The sequence below is a fragment of the Triturus cristatus genome, chromosome 3_1, assembly GCF_964204655.1.
Source record: "Triturus cristatus chromosome 3_1, aTriCri1.1, whole genome shotgun sequence".
Classification (NCBI taxonomy): Eukaryota; Metazoa; Chordata; class Amphibia; order Caudata; family Salamandridae; genus Triturus; species Triturus cristatus.
In genome coordinates, this window is record NC_140583.1 from 94,780,017 (window position 1) to 94,798,117 (window position 18,101).

General features: G+C 47.6%; 1 long non-coding RNA gene across 1 annotated transcript in view; it reads right to left on the minus strand.

Moving 5' to 3' along the window:
- LOC146859742 (uncharacterized) overlaps positions 1-18,101 on the minus strand; it is a 142,802-nt gene that overhangs the window by 114,366 nt on the left and 10,335 nt on the right. The gene's annotated exons all lie outside the window — the stretch shown is intronic.

The following is an 18,101-nucleotide window of genomic DNA, read 5'->3' on the forward strand; positions in this document are numbered from 1 at the left end:
AGCGGTATGCTGCTTTGGTTGCTTAGCTGACAGATACTACAGTTTTTACCCTTAGATACTCAAAAAACTGCTGTGCAGACTCTTCAGATTGCTGCGGCTCGCATATTATGCCATCCTCCTCACAATGCATCAGTCTCCCAATATCTATGCCAATGCACATACTGTAGGAAAGTAGGATCTGCCTCTATGGTTACCCCCACTTTTTGCCTGGTGGTAAGCTGTATTTGGCTAGTCTGACTTGGATCCTGCTAACCAGGACCCCATCTATCTGCTTTCTCCCTAAATTGTTTTGCTCAGTACTTAGGTACACCCTAGGTCGGATACAGGGGTAGTCCCTAGCATATGGTACCAATTTACCCAGAGCATAGGTAACCCGAGGTCTCCCATGGGCTTATGCATGTAGTATGCCACCCATGAGAGACCATTCAAAATGGAACTATAGGCCTGCTATTGCAGCCTGTTTAAGTTGGTGGTTGCACCACTTACTAAAGATATAGCTCTAGGGTCACTGCACTTAAAATCTATAAGTCTCCCCTCTAGCAGGCCTTTGCAATCCTGAAAGCAGGGTGCTTGGTTCTAAGTGAGAGGGTGCCCCTGCATGAGCAGGACACCCCTGCAGCCTACGGAGTTCATTCTCCCGGTGTGTCAGTGAAGCAGCTATATACTATATATAGAGGCACCATGTTATTAGTCGATGACCATCTAGAAACTAGCTGCAACGAATCCTATCATGTTTAGCATCAAACACGTTGGAATCATACCCCCACGCCATAAACGGTGTGGGAGTATGATCCCAGCACAAAATTTTTGCTGCCGACCAGAGACACGATTCTGCCCTCCTGCTGCTGAGCCAAACTTGAGCAGGGGTAGGCAGATCAATAGACATCCTGTCACAGGAAGGTGTGACTACCTCCCAGAAAGGATTTAGTGTGTTGGGCGTATTGGTGGGTGTGCTTGCCAGAGCCACAAAGTCTGCATGAGGGGCAGATTTGGTGTCCCCATGCATAGTCCCGTTTAAACCAGTCTTGGGAGCCATTGGCACCCGCTCTGGCGTGGAACTGGCCAAAGGACACGGAGGTAACCTCCCCCCTGTCCAGACCCTCCCCTGTGTGGGTCCCCTGAGTCATTGCAACCCTTTCCTTAGGGTACTTAAGGGCTTACCTTGGTGTAGGTCTCTAGATTCGTTATTGTATAAGATTCAGATCAGACACCACTTCTTCTTCTACCGGCTGGGCACTCTGGACTTCGTTTGGGCCTGACTTTGTCTCCCTTCCAGTCTGCTGCATCATCTGTGCCTGTGCATCATACAGGAACCCTCCAAAGCCTGTTAAGCATCAAAGACACTTGATGGAATCTCCCTTGGAGTAAAGGAGTCACTCCCCTGCATTCGCAGGCACCGCAATTAAGTAGACCGGTCTGCTGATCCTGTGCTCTCTGTACCCCGTACGGTTCTGCAACACAAGTGGTGGGTTTCCAGGCTTGTTGGCTTCCTTTCAAGAAGATCTTTGGGCTTCAAGTAGCCCCAACCTCGAGCACCTCCTGTGACCAGAATGTTCAGCCACACCGCATTGTGACCTGCATCTTTTGGTGAATAGCTTGAAGTCCTCTCGCGACCCCAGTGCCTACGGGCTGTGGGTCCATTTGAGGGTCACACTTGTTTCTTGAGCTGATTGCTCAGGGCCTGCCCTGACTTCCCTGCTGGTGGTGAGTCCCCTGGTCCTTGCTGGTCCCAACGTTGCTCCTTCTTCACTTCCTGCATTGGTTGCATTTGCCAATGCTTGTTGATGCTCCGCCGGACACCAAACCCTCAGCACTCGACCTCTTTCATGGGACAGCTCCTGTATGGCTCCAGGGCTGCCTCAGCATCACCTGGTCCTCACATTTGCAGAGTCAAGGTCATCGTTGCCCATCCTGCAACAACTGACATCGGAGGGCATTCGTCTTCCAAGTCTCCTGGTCACTCCTGAGTGACATAAACTCTGTTCCCTCTGCTTGCATGTACCTCACATCTAGAATCCTCCTTTCGATTCCAATGGACACTTCTTCCTTCTGCAACAGCGGCATTTTCCTGAAGTCCCCCGTTGGGTTCGACGGCAGTTCCCGACACCACTTCACACGTATTCACCCGGCTTCCCTGGTGTAGGTAACGTGGGTAATAGGGTGTCCACAGGTGGAGTGGCTCTCCAACCTTCTGACTTCCACAGGGTTTCTTCAGGGTCTACTGGGAATGGTCCTTAGTCTTTAAAAATTAACCTCAACTTACACGTAGACTTGTATGGGGCACACGGACGTGTTTCCAAATTGCACATGCTCCCCATGCGGTCCATATCTACGTACCTTGGGTGGTTCTGTGGGTCCCCAGCACTTCTACATCCTACAGACATTGTCTTGACCAGAGTCATGGTTCTTTTACCACTTTTTTAGTATATGGTTTGGTCCCCCCCCCCCCGGGGTCCACTGAGTATTCTGTGCTATTTATTGTGTTTCTTTGCTGAAGTAATGTGTACAATGTGTTTATCTTCGTGTAGGAGATATTTGAATGCACTAGAGAGTATTATTTAATAAATACATATTTTTATAAATACTTGGTGTGGTTCATTTCACTTAATCTATACTATAAGATTGGATTCTGATAAAACAAGCTGCTTTACAGTCCATCTGGACTAAGCCTGAAGACTGCTCTCCACAGCTACCACTTAGAGAGCATTCTAGGTGTGTCTAAGACCTCTTAAATCACCATTAGAGTTGTTGGGACTGGTGCAAGGTTCCCACTTACACTAGTGGAGATCATATACCAGGCCAGCTTCTCACATCAACGTACTAAGTTCAAGGTGCTTTATTATGTACAAAAACCTATGCACCTGATTGCCCTTTTCTATATACTTTCTCTGATCTGCCCTTAATCCCCTAAATGGGCGCCCCAATCATGCAATTCTAACCTGCCCAGCATCCCTAAAATTAGATTGACGAGTCAGAAAGGTTGGTCCCTTGCTTTTTTTAGGGGCCAAAGTTAAAGAACGCTGTGTCTATGTAACTCTTATGCGTTGATTTGGGAGATGCTGAAGACCTGACTCCTTTAACATTATTTTGGCTTTCTCCGGCTCTTGTCCACCAGTGCTGGGAAACCCTGTTGGAGTAGCCATGTGCTTTACAAATTGAAATGATGATGATGATGTGTGCCTTGTTTTCCATGTGTCACTCATGCATCCTCTTTTTGACTTTTACTGCGCACCCCTGCTGACTGCTGCTTGCATCTTCCCCTTTGTGCTGCCTGCCGTCAGTTTCTCTCCCCCCCATTCCCGCCGAATTCCTCTGCCCACCCACCCCCGCTCCCACCTCCCAGATACACGTCCCAACCCCCTCCCCTACTTAATGGCAGCCGCTGCGGTGGAGCGTGAGCAAGACCCCAGACCCTCGGTCTGAGATCTGCTCTTCTCCAGCAGCTCCGCTGTGCTTTGCTCTGCCACTGAATCCTGCCTAGCAGGGTTCGAGACTGTACTGGTGCCCAGTACTCTTTTGTCCCTGTATTTGCGCCATATTTATCATACTATTTCATTACTGCCTCCCTTCCTCCTGCTGCCCTGTATTAAGTTAGATATCCTTATCTTTATCTCTTTTTGACTTTTATTGCGTGCCCCTGCTGACTCCTGCATGCATCTTCCCCTTTGTGCTGCCTTCCGTCAGTTTCTCTCGCCCCCCGTTTCTGCTGAATTCCTCTGCCCCCCTGCCCCCACTCCCACCTCCCAGATACATGTCCCGTCCCCTCCCCTACTTAATGGCGGCAGTTGTGCAGTCGCGCCGCTGACACGCCTAAAGCAAGCCGTACTGCGCCCGCCCGCGACTCGACCGCGACCAGCACCAGGAACCCTCACACTACCAGGCCGCACCGCTATGACTCATCAACCCTCCACGCACTCAACTCTGGCAGACACGCTGACTGTGCAAGATCCTCGCCCAACACCACCCATGGGCAGTTCTCGTGCAGAGCCTGCCGCAGATCCTTCACCATCGACAAAGCTCCCACTACTGCCGAAGGCCCGCCTGATGCACGCACCACCAAAACCCTGACTTGCATCCTCCTCAACGTGCCCTCCCTGCACCGACACGCCATAGAAATCTGGGACCTGATCGACACCCTCTCGCCCGATGTCGCCTTCTTCACAGAAACCTGGACCAACGCTACCTCCGGCCCCGACGTCGCCACTGCCATCCCAGATGGCCACAAGATCCAGAGAAAGGACCGCCTGCACCGCCCAGGAGGAGGACTCGCCATCGCACACAAGACCCCCCTCCGACCCTCCACATCCACCACGAGTGACCCCGACTCCAACACAGAGCACCTCCACTTCCAGATCCAGACCAACCCCAGGACCATGCTACGCGGCACCCTCATCTACAGACCGCCAGGACCTCGCACCCAACCCGCAACTACCATCGTCGAGCTCGCTGCACCCCATGCCATCACCTCCAAGGACTACATTCTACTCGGGGACCTGAACTTCCACCTCGACAACTACAACGACCCCGACTCCACCACTCTCCTTGACAACCTCAAAAACCTAGGACTGAAGCATGCCCACCCACAGAGCAGGTCACACCCTCGACCCCATCTTCACAGGAGGAACAAACATCCGCTTCAGCCACACCTCTCAGCCCCTCAGCCCACCAATGCGTCCACTTCACTTTCAACTCCACCACGGCACCCAAGCCTGCCCCGCGCCTGCCACAACGGAACTGGAACAAGGTCACAGAGGAACACCTCAACACCACCCTCCGTCAAACACCCCCAGCGCAATGACTGACACCAACGCCGCTGCCAGGGAATTCCACCGCTGGATCTCCTGCGGCGCCGGCAAGCTGGCACCCCTCTGCCATCCCACCAAACAACGCCCTCTGAAGGCTGCCTGGTTCATCACAGAACTTCAAGAAACCAGATGCTCCTGCAGACGCCTAGAGAAAACCTGGCAAAACCAGAAAACCTCAGAGGCACAGAACAACCACAGGAGCGACCTGAAGGAATACCACCAGCGCATAAGAGACACCAAACGGACCTTCATAAGAGACAAAGTCTTGAACTGTTCAACATCATACAGCAGTTCACAAAACCCTCCAGCGAAGCCACGGACAGCACACCCTCCCAGTAACTATGCGACAAGCTCGGTTACTACTTCCATTTGAAGATCAAGGTCCTCTACGACAACTTCAGCGAACCAGCGCCGGACACCAACCCCCTACCCACCGCCGCAGATAAGCCGACCATCACAACCTGGGATCCCGCTACCATCGAACTCATCACCACCACCATGAAGAAAACACACTCAGGAGCCCCAACGGACCCCTGCCCACCGCACGTATTCCAGAGGGCCAGCGCCGCCATCGCACCCAAACTACAACGGACCATCAACGCCTCCCTTAGATCCAGCATCTGCCCAGACGACTGGAAACGAGCGGAGGTGAAACCCTTCCTCAAGAAACCTACAGCCAACCCAACAGACCTGAAAAACTACCGACCCATCTCTCTCCTCCCCTTCGCGGCCAAAGTCACTGAGAGACTCGTAAACACCCAGCTGACCGCCTTCATTGAAGAAAACTCCATCCTAGATGCCTCCCAGTCTGGATTACGCAGCAACCACAGCACCGAGACCGCCCTCCTCGCCGCCATCGACGACATCCGCATACTACTCGACCAGGGACACTCAGCGGCCCTCATCCTTCTAGACTTCTCCGCAGCTTTCGACACCATTTCACATTGCATGCTCGCAGCCGGACTTCGTGACGTGGGAATACAAGGAGCCGCCCTCGACTGGATCCAATCCTTGCTCTCCAGCAGAACCCAGAGGATTCGACTCCTGCCCTTCCTCTCCAAACCCAAGGAAATTAACTGCGAAGTACCCCAGGGATTATCACTCAGCCCCACGCTCTTCAACATCTACATGGCCACCTCGCCGCCATCGTTAGACAGCATGGACTCAGCATCTTATCCTACGCCGACGACACCCAGCTCATCCTCTCACTCACGAAGAACCCAGAAAACACCAGACTCTGCTTCCAGGAAGGAATGAAGAACGTGGCAGCCTGGATGAAAGACAGCTGCTTGAAGCTCAACACAGAGAAGACCGAGGCCCTCATCCTCGGACCCTGCACCTCCGCCAGGGACAACACTTGGTGGCCCCCCACCCTTGGGAACCCACCCATCCCTACAGAACCTTGGAATCATCCTTGACTCCTCCCTCTCCATGAACCGCCCGATCAAAGCAGTTGCATCCGCCAGTTTCAACTGCCTGCGCATCCTCTGTAAAAACTTCAAATGGATCCCCCCACTGCAGAAGGACCGTCACCCACGCACTCATAACCAGCAGACTGGACTACGGCAACGCCCTCGATGCCGAAATCAACAAGACCCTTCTACACAAACTCCAAACCATCCAGAATGCCGCAGCCAGACTCGTACTCGGAACACTGCATCACAAGCACATGACCCAACACCTACATGACCTCACCTACATGACCTCCACTGGCTCCCCATCGAGAAGAGGGTCACCTTCAAACTCCTCACCCACACCTACAAATCCCTCAACAACATTGGACCCGAGTACCTCAACAAAAGAGTATCCTTCCACGTACCCAATAGGAACCGCCGCTCCACCGACCTCGCCATTGCAGAAGTCCCCCGCATCTGCAGAAACAGAACAGGCGGGAGAGCTTTCTCCTACATCGCAGGCAAGACCTGTAATGAGCTCCCTGTGAACATCAGACACTCCCCGACCCTGCACACGTTCAGGAAGGACCTCAAGACCTGGCTCTTCGACTGATCCGGAGCTGCTCCCCCCCCCAGAGCCATGAGACCCTCATGGGTGAGTAGCGCGCTATACAAACCCCTGATTGATTGATTGATTGATTGATTGATTGATTGATTGATTGATGCAACTGGCTAGTAAAAACCCACATCCTCTATTGCTGGTCCAAGGGACTAAAATGTATGAGGTCAAACAGATCTGGATTCATGGAGTTGGCAGGGCAGAAGTGAAATTTGTTCGATTGGTTAGGCTATTGTCCGGATCAGCACTTACGGGAACCAGCAGCTCGTGTACATGCCTGTTATACCTGCTGCTGAGCCAGTGTGATTGGGTTGTGGAATGTTGGTGTATGGAGATGCTGTGGAATGTTGGATGAGTGAGAGAGCCATTTGGAGAATGGGATGAACAGCAGGAACACTGCCCCTGGTGGAGTTCTTCATGGCATCTACTTAAATAAACATCCTATTTAATCTATCGTGGACTACTGGACGTCCTTGTAATGCAACAATACCCCTTGCTTGAATGTGTGCTTCCGTCATCAGTGAAGATTTGGATTGGGATCCTGATTAACTGGGTGCCCAGGGCAGCATCTTGCCTTCTCTTTCAAGACCACTAGTGAGCCTTGGGCTTTGCCTGGTATGTATCATTGTTTGTGGGGCACTGCTGGGCACACTGAGCCACACTGTGAAGTCTCGCTGGAACTCCTGAGATTTTCGTTTTACAGTGAGACCTGGAAGCCATCTTGTGGGTCTCTAAGACCAAGCCCCATGGTTTCTGTTGCTAGTCAATAGTTGTTCTTGGCAGAGTCCTCTTGTAGACTCAGCATCCATTGTGCCCTCTAGCCTGAAGCTTGATAGGCTGATCAGTGGTCATTGTGTGAACCGAGTTGGTAGGTGGTAATGAGGATCCAGCCTTGACCCTGAGCCAAATTCATTTCTTAGGAACAGAGTGACTGAGTGTGTGAAGTGGGATTATTTCCTCATTTTTAAAGCAAACTAGTCAGCCCTAATTCAAGGCACATCGATTGAGCCGACACATGATGGTAAACCTAGAGCTTGACGATATGTCCCACAGTCGAATTTTTCAAAATCTCTAGAACCAAATAAGCCATTCTATAGTTTACACCCGGTTCAATTTTAGTAAAATAGGCTTTTAAAAACGGTTCTACTAACCCACTACGATACTAATTAAAAAGAAGTAGATGCAAAGAGGGATAATGTAGCACAGCAATAGTATACTGCGCATGCTCTCGAAAACAGTTTTTACGCCTAGGCATTGGTAAGACTTGACAGTGGCCCAATGAAATAATATTTTCTTACCCCTAATCTGTGTGACTTGTGCTTATTAATATTAATTTTCAACCTGTTCATAGAGGAATAAGATTCAAAGGCAAGTAATACTCTTTCAAGTGGCAGCAAAGCATTCACAACATGCATAGGAGAGCTAGGTCCTTCAGGAGAGGATATTTTCTTTGATTTTAGGAAAACTGGAATCGAAGTAGATTGCTTCTATAATTGATGACTGTGGTACAAGAGACTCTTGCATGCCTGTAATAGTAGATAACGATTCTGAATCACTAAGTAAGTACACTTGTATGTAGCAGGCAAGAAATGCATGTGGTTTGCCTTCTTTGCAGCTCAAAAAGTCAATTTCCTGTATAACACCAAATCGTCAACTGTCTCAGAGAAAGACCCCACATCAGAAGAAGTCGAGAAAATCGTTGCTGCTGTTCTGTCTTGAATCTATGAGACTTGTAGCCGCTTACTGATCCACAATGGGAAAGGATTTCTGGTCCTGTGTGCTGGTCCTGTAAGGTCACATGCCTAAGAACCTTGTCTTCTGTTCTGAGCAGCAAATTGAGAAGGTCCAATGGACTGAAGATTCTGCTGTGGCTGAAGTACAGTCTTAGATCAGTGGCAACTGAACTGTTCTTCAGTCAGCACGTGTGAAATGTTCCCATTGTATCTGGGAACTAGAGAAGGCATTAAAGACTGAGGGGCAGATTTATCAAACTTTCTTGCAGTGCAGTACAGCACAGCACAGCAAGCTACATTGCTGCGGTGCGTAAAAGACAAGCGGCAGGAATGCACCATATTTAACATCATACGGCGCATTGCTGTCTTTGCCTTATGCAGGAGCACAATGTGCTGCCTAGTGCCAATGCAGGCACTCTTAGCTTGTGATGCAAAGACAGGATTATTTCTGTGCAGGAAGAGGCAGCTTCCTGTTCAAAAACAATCCTCTGAGCAATTTTCCTCTTTCTATGTGTGCTGCAGAAAGCAGATTTCTGCATGGTGAAATGGATACTGAAAAATAGCTCCTTTAGCTGAGCTTGAAGGGAATCAAGCTAAAGGAGTGATTGTTGCATCCAGGGATTGAGAAGTTGATAATGGAAAAAGTATTCTAGCTACATTTTAGTACATGGCCCAACCAGGCCATGAAGTTGATTTTCAACCTTCGGAATTTTGAAGTTTGAAGGTAAAATATTCAAATTGGATAAACCACTAATGTGTGAACTTTTTAATGTAATGAATCACCAACTACTGTCTGACTGCACTGCATCATCAGTTCACTCTAGTTCAGTCTTGGATAACACACTTTAATTTTTGACTTCTGATTCATTTTCATGGGGTCTATTCTGTTTTAGTAATAATTCCTGACACCTATATTCAATTTTCATTAATGTGGCATCATGTTAATCATTACAAGAGAGAGGTGTGGTACTCCAGAGTGGCTGACTCGGGAGAGCGGGGCTTACGGTTCGATCGGCAGCTCAGCTCAGCATCATGTGACTCTGGACAATAGATCACTTAATCACCCTGACGCCTCCCCGCCTGGATACCCTTAGGGGTGATAAGTTTGTGTTTTACCAATGTGGAATTATTATTATTATTATTTCATTGACGTTTCATAACAGAATTAGTTAGGACTTTTCAAATAATTATTTCCTAACTATAACACTTTTTCACAAGTAGCAAATTTGTTGTTATCTGAGAAATGCTTGCTGCTCATGAAAGACTACCAAGGGTACCCTAAGGATTCCTCAAAGTAGCTAATTCCTTAGAAAGCATATGATTGTTTTGGTTTTGGTGGAGCAAGATCGCTTTGACATAAGAGTTATCGAATTAAAATTTCAAATTTAGGCTGTCTCAAATTAACTCAGACCTACATGAATGTAGACCCTAATATTATGCTATAATAAAAATATTTTTCTTATTTGCTCATGAATGTTTGAAATAGTTTACTTCTCCTCCTCATTTCTTTTTCAATATAAATATTTTTTTTAATTGTAGTTGAAAAGATAGTACACTATTTAGTAACCACGCATTATCAGAATTGCTTACTTTATTTGATTCTTCCATGATCAAATAATTACAACTTTTCTCTTCTCTATCTAATAGAACTTTCAATGTGTAGGAGTTGATTCACAAATCCAATCAAGACTGAAGTCTCTCTTTCCCAAATGACACAACAGTGTGGTTTTCTGAAAAGTGTTTATTGTTTTTTTACTTGATGGTTGTTGTTGTTATTTTTTCTAGTCTGCTATTGCTAACTTTACAAAACAGAAAAACCACAGCAGCAAGTAGCAGCAGGCAAGTTATGTTTAGAGTACCATAGAAGAACCCACACCGAACCACAGTTGAAATTCTCCAAAGGAGATCCTGGCTTCTTTGAAGCATCTTTCGGCCTGCTGAAGAGTTTGCCATAAGGTATAATTCACTTGTAATACAGCGGACAGGATATTCGCCACATCTGTGATGGAGTATCTGGGGTTTTCCTTAAGGGTTGTGATGACTGATCTTTGGAAGTGGTGGGATGTAATACTTGTCCTCAATTCTAGAGAGTGAAGGGAGGAGAACAAAGGGACAAATGTGTCAAATAGTGCATTTTGGACAGCCATTTGAGAGTACTCTGGGCAAAGGGGTAAATTCCGAAGCATAGCAATAGATTGGGCAGTTCAGTACATACCACTCAACGTCACAATATCCTACTGCTTCTGAGAGATGCCCTCGGTCAATCGGAACTACCCGTCAATGTAGTGATGGGGTTTCGAGTGTACCGGAGCAAGTCCTGCATGTTCACACTACTTTTAGGTTTACTTATTTTAACTATTGCCTGGTTTATCCCTTAAATACCTTGCTTGATCCACTCCAACGAAAGAGCAGTCCTGGCTACGTCCTTGCCTAGTGGACGGAAAACATCTGGCCAGCCCAGCAGAGGCACATGGAAAAAGCAATGCACGGCACTGACTTGGACTTCTGCAATCTCAGTATTTTGCTTGAGTACTGGGTACCATTCTAGTAGGTCACTATGCTGTGGGGGCTCCAGACCCCGCCTCCAAAACCTGCTAGCCTCTCTGGAAATTCCTTTCTGTGGCTGCAGAATGCGAATATTCCCCAAGATAGGTCATTGCTATCTGCATGGGAGAATTCCTTGGGAACAAAGTGCATGGAGGTGCCAGATCTGATGACTACAGCACTTTTTCTTGAAGGTAGTAATGCTACCAGAACTTGGAGAATAACTCTGAGGCCAATTTAGAGTTTGGCAAACAGGTACTCTGCCACAAACGTGATGCGTGTCCCGTCTACCTTACTGCAAGTGCATGACATCCAAGGGCACCTGCAAATAAACTGGACGAGTTAAGAAGATCAGAAAATTATCCATGAAAAAGACATCACCTCGGCAGGGTGAACTTTTCTGTTTTTCTTACTCAAGAGAGTCAAAGCTACAGCAGTAACACCCAATCCTTATATTGAACTTCGTGCAGCTCTCATCAGACACAAATTCAAGTATGATCTAGTTGGTGCAATTTTCTTACAGAAATATTTCCTAAGTCCCGAAGTTAAATCTTTCACTTAGATTTAACACCAACTTATATGTGATGGCGTTAACTCTTGGGTGAGGCACAGGCAACTTAGGCAGCAGACGATTTAGGCCGCAGTCAACAAAAAAACAAATCTGACATTCCCCATAGAGTAACATTGAACTCGTTATTCTAATGCTTTCTTGATGGGCACTATTGTTTTCCTCATAACTTATTATTCCATATATTAGATTTTCTTATTGTTTAGTGACATCTCTCTTTCTAAAGTCACAATCTCTCCGATTGGATCTTTTCAGTTCTTTATTTCCTGAATGCATTGTGGTTTTTGATCGCTGTTTCCCCACAAAACTTAGGGGTCTTCTTTTAGCAACACAGCCGTCTTGAGCAAAGCCACCAGGCGTGAGTTGAGGATTTCTGCAACAAGCCTGTGTATCTTTGTGGGTCAGACTGTTCTGCCTGTGTGGGGCTCAGTCACAGCTTACATCAAGGCTGTGACCTCTTTCCCCATCGCTTGGTATTGTGACTCGCAGGACTATTAAAGAGTCATTGTGAATCTGATAAATGATAGAGAAGACGTTGATCTGGAACACGAGTGCCATTTGTTCCAAGAACATCTTATATTTCTAATAGAAATGCTCAGCGAATTAAATGATACCACAGTTCCCTTGGGAAGATTACTGTTAATGAGAAATCTTCATTGTAAGCAGGATGTTTATTTATCATGAAGGGACCCATTTCAGTGAATACCCTTTGGCAGGTTACACAGCTAAGGGCTAATTAGCTTCAGTTGAAATGGAGTGATGATACATACCTAATGAATCCTGGGAGGCACACTCTAACCTTGTTTCGAATCTCACAGAGTAACACACAGCAGATTAGTAGAACAAAGCTTATTGAGGAAATGCGGCCCTTCACAGAGAGCTTCCATGAAGAAGTTGTTCTCCAGTGTGCTTGGACATGGTAGGGTACACATTAGAAAGATTCGTAAATTGTGTGACAAATTCAACAGTGGTTTATATACTATAAGGAGGTGTATTCGATTTAATGTATGCAATATTCATTTGTCTGTCACCCATAGTTCACAATTACAGGATAAGCATTATGTGTACTACTCAGATACACGAAAGAAGGCTCAAACCTTAGGTTGCCAACTGTTGTGGGTGCATGTGTGTGCTCTCGAGAGTGTGTGGCCTACAGTGACACACTTGCAGTACAGCTTACAAACACTAAAGTCGACGTTCAACCACCATCTGCAGACAGGGGTTTACTGTATGCTGCTTAACATATATATTAACCTGAAAGAGCACTAAAATAGTCTGTAGTCATAGTGTACATCTACTGACATATATGTATTATAAACCACCAAACATGACATCCTGGTGCGTTTGTATGTCAGAATATTGTAAGCAGACATATTCTCTCACTTAAATTTTAAATCATAAAGTCATTTACAAAACTATTGTCCAATTGGTGAATATGTTCGGCTTTATATTAAGAACACAATATTTATGTCTGATAATATTTTGACAACAAAAATCTGGTTACCACACTGTTAGAACTGGGGGTCTCGAGTTGGCAGAGGTAGGTACCTTTGACCAAATAGGGACCCTTGCTTCTAAGTCAGGGAAAGGGGATTACACTACTGGATAACCCCTGCTCACCCCCTTGGTAGCTTGGCACGAGCAGACAGGTTTATCTCAAAGGCAGTGTTTTAAGCATTTGTGAACACATACAGTAATACAGTGAAAACACTACAGATGGACACCACACAGGTTTTATAAAAATAAGTAGTCTTTATATAGACTTAACACAAGACCACAAACGACAAAAATCCACAATACTGTACTCAAAATTGACTTAAAGATGGTAGAATTAACTTAGTTCAAGTTGATGGTAAATGCGACACAGCTCTCACAAAAGTACCTGGATGCGTAGCGCAAAATAAACAGAAGGCTCGCATCGCTGGAGATGCATCAGTTCCTTGCTTCAGGGGAGACGATGCGTCGCGCCTCAATTTTTGCGCAGAGTAGGGGATGCGTCTTGATCCTTACTGGAGAGGAGGTGATGCGTAGATTCTCGAACTGCGGCCCGGCTGCGATGAGGCAAGATGGCGCCGCGATGCGACAATCCGGTGCGATGCGATAAGATGGCGCCCTTGATACGACGATGTGAAGACGATGCGTGCACGCCCTGGCAGCATTGCGGTGACTCTGTACGTTGAAGCTGCGACAGGCCCTGCGACACGCTTCTCTGGTGATAGGACGGTGGCGCCACGCTTCTCCGGTGATGCGTCAACAGACAACTGTGACGAAGACACGCTTCTGGGGAGATGCGGCACGCTTCTCCGGTGATGCATCGACTACAGCTGCGGCGGCGATATGATTCTTCTTGTTGCGTCGTGCTTCCAACTCCCAGCGACACGCAAGCTTCTGCAGTTAGAATTCCCAGCAAGGAAATTCAGAGGGGAGCTGGTGGTGAAGTCTTTTGTCCCTGAGACATCAGCAGGAGGCAAGCACAAGTTCAAGCCCTTGGAGTAATATTCTGCAAGATGATGAAAGTCCTTTGAAAGATCCTTCTCCTCTCCTGGGCACTGAAGACACCACTGTAAGCCAACCCAGCTACACAGCACACTGGCAGGGGGTGCAGTACAACTCCTACAGCTTCCTTTGGTTCTTCTCCTTGGCAGAGGTTTGTCTTGTTCCAGAAGTGATCTAAAGTCTTGGTGTCTGGGTTCCCATATTTATACTACTTTTCTCTTTGTTCTCTGAAGGTAGAGAGGCCTTTGCCTAGTCCGAACCAGTTACGGTCAGTCCTGGAGTACTTTGTTGACAAGACTCCTTCTTTCCTTTCACAGTGTAGGCCAGGCACATCAGACGCACCACAGGAGGTGGAGCCAGCATTGTGTAGGGAAGGCACAGCCCTATTCAGGTCTCAGGTGCAGCTCCTCCCACCCATCTACATGCAGATCTCTCTATTCAGCCCTGTGCTGACTCACCCTGTCTCCTGGAATCCCCCAGCCCCTGTCACTCAAACTCCAGACACACAATACTCAACCTAGCAGAGGCAGGCTTGGACAGTTAAGCAAGAAAATACGAAGGGCCCGATTCACAGAACTAACAAAGACAAAATCCTAAACTTACTACCATTTTGGTATTCACAGAAGGCACTTACTCATTTTGGTATTCACAGAAGGCACTTACTCATTTTGGTATTCACAGAAGTTAGTAGTCCTAACTTTAGGACTCCTAAATGCCTTCTGTGAATACCGAAAGTCTTAAAATTAGGATTTTTCGCAGTTTAGTAGTAGTAAAGTTAGGACTCCTAACTTTAGGACTCCTAAATGCCTTCTGTGAATACTGAAAGTCTTAAAATTAGGATTTTTCTCAGTTTAGTAGTAGTAAAGTTAGGACTCCTAACTTTAGGACTCCTAAATGCCTTCTGTGAATACCGACAGTCTTAAAATTAGGATTTTTCTCAGTTTAGGAGTAGTAAAGTTAGGAGTCCTAACTTTACTACTCCTAAACTGAGAAAAATCCAAATTTTAAGACTTTCGGTATTCACAGAAGGCCTTTAGGAGTCCTAAAGTTAGGACTCCTAACTTCTGTGAATACCGAAATGAGTAAGTGCCTTCTGTGAATACCAAAATGAGTAAGTGCCTTCTGTGAATACCAAAATGGTAGTGAGTTTAGGATTTTGTCTTAAGTTAGTTCTGTGAATCGGGCCCCTACTTTCTAAAAGTGGTATTTTCAAACACAGAATGTTAAAACCAACTTCACTAAAAGATTTATTTTATCATTCTGAGTTCAGGCATCCTAAACTCGAATTTCTACCATGTTCCCTGGGTCACTAAGGATTATAAGATGTAATGATCAAACTGCTCATTCTGGCCAATGGGGAACAGGTAGCCTTGCAATAGTGAAAAACGAAAATGGCTGTAATTCACTATTAGGACATGCCACCCACACCAGGGCATGTCCTACCTTATACTTACAATGCACCCATGCCCTTGGGCCTACCATAGGGGTGTCTGATATGAAGAAAAGGGAAGGTTTAGGGACTGGCAAGTGGGTGCACTTGGCCAGTCAACATGGCAGTCAGAGACTGCAAACAGGCTCTGCAGTGGCAGACCTGAGACACATTTTACAAGCTGCTTTTGTGGGTGGCATAACCAGTGCTGCAAGCCCACCAGCAGCATATGACTTACACTCCCTGGGCACACATGGTGCACTGTACTAGGGTCTGACAAGTAAATCAAATAACCAAATCATGGAGTCACTAATCAATACATCAATTTAACATAGGGAGCACTTACACTTTGCCACTGAATAGAAGTGGGACAGTGCCCAAAGCATCTAAACCAGCAAAACATATCCAAAACAGAGGAGGCAATCAGAAAGAATGGAAGGGAGACTCACTCCAATGGTACCAGGTCTAACATGTGTCCCCTCCAGCTGAAATGTGGGGAGAACTACCCTTCCCCTTGGGAGTTCTCATCACTAAGTCGGAAAAATCTGGACAGACCATCAGCATTAGCGTGTTCTGTACCAGGGCGGTGTTCCACCGTAAAGTCCATCCCCTGTAGGGAAATGGACCACCTCAACAACTTTGCGTTCTCACCCCTCATCTGCATCAACCATCTGAGGTGCCTGTGGTCTGTCTGAACCCGGAAGTGAGTCCCAAGCATGTGTGGTCTCAACTTCTTCAGCGCCCAGACCACATCAAATGCCTCACGCTCAATTGCACTCCACCTCTGTTCCTGTGGAAGTAACCTCCTACTGATGAAGGCTACAGGTTGGTCTAGGCCCTCTTCATTAATCTGTGGTAGAACAGCCCCCACGCCATGCTCTGAAGCGTCTGTTTGAACAATGAATTCCTTTGAGAAGTTGGGCGCCGGAAGCACGGGTGCTGTGCACATGGCAGTCTTCAGGGCGTCAAAAGCCTTCTGACAGGTGTCAGTCCAGTTCACTTTCTTGGGCTGCTTCCTGGAAGTCAGCTCAGTCAAGGGTGCAACAATGTTGCCATACCCCTTGACAAACCTCCTGTAGTACCCTGTGAGTCCTAAAAAGGCTCTCACCTGTATCTGAGTCTTAGGGGGTTCCCATGCCAGGATGGTATCAATCTTGGGTTGCAGGGGCGCCACCTGGCCGCTCCCTACCTTGTGCCCCAAGTACACCACGGAACCCTGCCCGATCTGGAACTTACTTGCCTTGATCGTGAGGCCTGCCTTATGCAGTGCCATCAACACTTCCCAGAGGTGGCACAGATGTTCTTCCCAACTGGCGCTGAACACTGCAATGTCATCCAGGTAGGCATCACTGAAATCTTCCAGTCCAGCCAACACCTGGTTGACCAACCTCTGAAAGGTGGCAGGGGCATTCTTCATCCCAAAGGGCATAACCCAGAATTGGAAGTGCCCATCTGGTGTGGAGAGTGCAGAACTCTCTTTGGACCCATCAGTTAAGGCGATATGCCAGTACCCAGACGTCAAATCAAATGTGCTGAGGTACCGTACAGCCCCTAACCGATCAATGAGCTCATCAGCCCTGGGGATGGGGTGCGCGTCAGTCTTGGTGACTGAATTGAGTCCTCGGTAGTCCACACAGAACCGGAGTTTGGGTGTGGCACCAGGCGCGGCAGCCTTCAGGACCAAGACCACTGGGCTGGCCCAAGGACTGTTTGAGGACTCAATCACCCCTAAGGCAAACATCTTGGAGCCTTCCTCCTTGATTTAAGCCCTGACCTTTTCAGTCACTCTGTAAGCCTTGTGCTTCACAGGAGGACTGTCTCCAGTGTCCACATCATGGATGCACCACTCAGTGACACCAGGAACCAAGGAGAACAAATCAGAGAATTGTCCCAACAGTTGGCGACAATCTTGCTGCTGATCAGGGGTCAGTGTGGCAGAGAGGCTGACACCATCCACTGACCCATCTTGCTCTGTTGCAGACAGGAGGTCAGGAAGAGGCTCGGTCTCCTCCTCCAGTCCATCATCCGTTGCTAGGAGCATGCCCACTTCAGACCGTTCTAAGTGGTGCTTCAGGTGGTTAACATGTAAGACCCGCAAAGGGTTCCTTGGAGACTGCAAGTTCACCAGGTAGGTGACATCACTCTTGCGCTCCACCACCTCAAATGGACCGGTCCACCTGTCCTGGAGCGCATCTGGGGCCAATAAAAGTGGGTGGCAAGCCTCTCAAAAGTCTTGTCCTGCCCAGATGTCCAGGTACATCATGAGTCAACCCCACTAGGAAGGTTCTGAAGCGCTGGGGTACCACCAGCACACGGGCTAACCCAGGCTCAGCAACCTTAGGCTCTGTATACAGGAGGTCATTCTCCCAGTAGATCCAATGTGATCCAGACTGATCACTTGCTGCCTGGTTTGTGGCCTGTTGCCGCAAACACACAAGAGAAGAGCACTTCTTCTGTTCTGCACAAAATTCCTCCCTGGAGAATCCTCCTTCTTGCAGCCAATGGGTCAGCTC